This window comes from Octodon degus, unplaced genomic scaffold (genome assembly GCF_000260255.1).
Source record: "Octodon degus isolate 3935 unplaced genomic scaffold, OctDeg1.0 scaffold00145, whole genome shotgun sequence".
Taxonomy (NCBI): domain Eukaryota; kingdom Metazoa; phylum Chordata; class Mammalia; order Rodentia; family Octodontidae; genus Octodon; species Octodon degus.
The window spans coordinates 3,483,617-3,486,589 of NW_004524721.1; the positions used below are offsets into that span (position 1 = coordinate 3,483,617).

The following is a 2,973-nucleotide window of genomic DNA, read 5'->3' on the forward strand; positions in this document are numbered from 1 at the left end:
TTTTCTTGTGAGCTCCAAATCCATGTCATTCTGAGGTCATCCAGGCCCAGCAGTCTTCTTGAGCAAAACATCATTTTCTTCAGTTCAGTTTTCTTAAAAAAAAAAAAAAAGTAAAACCCAATTTTGTGTGAATATAAATGCAACCTGAATATGAAACACCTCCAAACCAAAGAATTCTCTGGATAACATAATATCATTTAAATTGGTCCTTTTGAAATTCTTTAATCTGTCCAGTACGAAAGGCCTACTTGAAGGTGCTGAAATTATCGAAACAGTATTTAATTTAGTGCTGGGGACTGAACCCAGAGTCATAGTTCTATCAATGTGGTATACCTGCAGCCCTGGAGCAGTAGGGTTTATTATTTTTTGTTTTGGTTTGGTTTTTTGTGGGTTTTGTACAACTAGAGATATTGAACCCAGGGTGTCTATACTAAGGTGTATCCCCAGCCTTTTTCTATTTTTTGAGACAGAGTGTTACTAAATTCCTCAAACTTGTGATCCTCCTGCCTCAGAATCCCAAAGTGCTAGGATTATAGATGTGCACCACCACACCTAGCTTCTGTTTTTAATAAATAATTTAAATTTATATTTCTCCTATTGTCTAAATTCTCATTCTTTTCTAACTGGCTAACTACACAATTAAGATTTGGAGGAGTTAATGTACAATTTTATCAAAAAGGAAAAGTTGTGAAATAAAGCTTAACAATCTACATTACTCCTTTAATCAACACATACCATGTAGCTATTATTTTCCAAACACTCTAGCAGCCACTAGGGATTCAAAGATAAATGAAACAGAACTCTTACCCCTCAAAAGATCATGGTTTAATGATATATTACACAAAAAGCTAGGCATATATAATACAATGTTTGTTTAACTTTTTTAATCTTTTATTTCTTTGGTACAGGCTACAGGGTCTCACTATGCAGGTCAGACTCATAGTGATCCATCTCAGTCTCCCCAGTGCTGGGATTACAGGTATGTGCCACCACACCTAGTTTCAATGGCCAGCATAACATGTGGCACCAGGGATCGAACCCAGGTCCTTCCACTTGCCAGGCAGGCTTAGACCGCTAGACTATCTCCCCGCCTCCTAACATAATGTCTTTAAAGGGTAGGCTTAGTAGTATAAAACATAACAATCACAAAGGACCTGAATTCTGTGAATTCTGCCATTCCTCTGCTGTAAAATCTCCAAATCTTCCCCAACACTCAAGACGTCAAAATGCCTGAAATGCTCTCATTATAGATTCATTCCCCTGTGTAGAATATTCTTATGCAACCCCTCTAGGCAGTAGTGATATTTGAAGTAATCTGTTTTTGTTTTTGTTTTGTATTTTAGTAAGGGTCTACAGGGTCTCACTACATAGATCAGACTCTTAGCGATCCACCTGTGTTCAGGCTCCCAAGAGCTGGGATTACAGGCACACACCACCATACCCAGTCTCAATCACTATCTCAGCAAGCCCTGGGGGCGGAGCCAGCATGGTATGCTGGGGATCAAACCCTGGCTGCTGCCCCTGCTGCTGCATCTGCCTAAGCAGGCATTTTAATCAGCTGAGCTATTTGGCCGGCCCTAATCTGATCATTCTTTATGCAAGGCAGAAATCCTCTTAGATATACCTGCTTGGCATAAGTGCCACTTTAAATAAGCAGATCAACTGTCAGCTAACAGGAGGAGACTTCTACAACAGAAAAAAACACAGGCCCTGGAGCAACTGAAATGATTAACCAAGAGTAAGACAGATGGAAATGGTGGTTCTAAAAATAAAGTCCCTGAATGAAGTTCTAGCAGAAATATTAGCTGATGAACATGCTACTAAAACACTAATAAGTTTGCAAAACTTACCAAAATCCATGGCGTGTAGTTTGCTATACATAGTTCCTTGCAGATTTTATTATAATCTTTTAATGTACTAAAATAAATTTAAATCATTATCTGCAGAACTTTAGAATATTTTTTCAGGCTCTGAATGAGAGCTTTCTCTGGTTGTGTATGTGTGTTTAGTTAACTTGCAAAATGGAGAGTAGAGTGTCATCTGGGCAGAAAAGTGACAGCAAATAACAGAAAAGGGACTAGGAACTAATTCTACCATTCTCTTCACCCAGAACTCTCCATGCTAGTTGTAGGCTGAGATTCTTTTAACATAAACAGTGAACATTAGTTATGATTTTTTTGTTGTTGTTTTTTTTGGCGGAACCGGGGATTGAACTCAGGCCTTTGCGCTCGCCAGGGAAGTGCTTATTCCATTGAGCCATCTCCCTGGCCCCCCATTAGTTATGATTTATCTAAGTAATTCATCATCAAGTAATGATTTTCTTGAACACATGGACTTTGGCCTTACGTCATCGCTGACAAACTCAGGACACTTTCAGACATTCCAGTCAATTATTCTCAGATCTATCTCATCACAAATTGCAACTCTGGCTCTCATGTTAAAGTAAGCCCTAATTCTAGACAGTCAACCCTAGACTGAAATCTTTCTGAAATGTCAATGTTCACATTTAAAGTTGGACAGAAAGATAGCAGTCATTGTTTGCTACCTCTCCACTATCAATAAAAAGCCCAAGCTACATTTCAGAGAGTAAGTATATTTTTTATAAGCCAGTAAATTTAAGAAATATATAGTCATGTTTTTGTATAAATCAAAGGTATACAAATCTATCACATGCTACTAAGTAAAATTTTGTTCTAAGTCTAACAAGTACTTACATTTCATTTGCAGGGTAGTTCTGGTCTCATGATCAGTACAGACTGTTCAATATGACATCATATCTAGAAAATGGACTTGTTCCCTTACTTGCTGCTAAAAGTTTTGTCTACTATGGGTTATAAAAGTATATATGCCATTTCAAATGATACAACTACAGTGTTACCTTCTCCTTCTTTGGTAATATAAATGCACCAACCACTGGGCAATAAAAGGCCATATAATAGCAAAAGTTAATGCACCAGGAGACATCTCAAATGG

At 37.8% G+C, this 2,973-nt stretch overlaps 1 protein-coding gene across 1 annotated transcript in view; it reads right to left on the reverse strand.

Moving 5' to 3' along the window:
* Positions 1-2,973, reverse strand: part of Acbd5 (acyl-CoA binding domain containing 5) — a 71,310-nt gene that overhangs the window by 863 nt on the left and 67,474 nt on the right. The gene's annotated exons all lie outside the window — the stretch shown is intronic.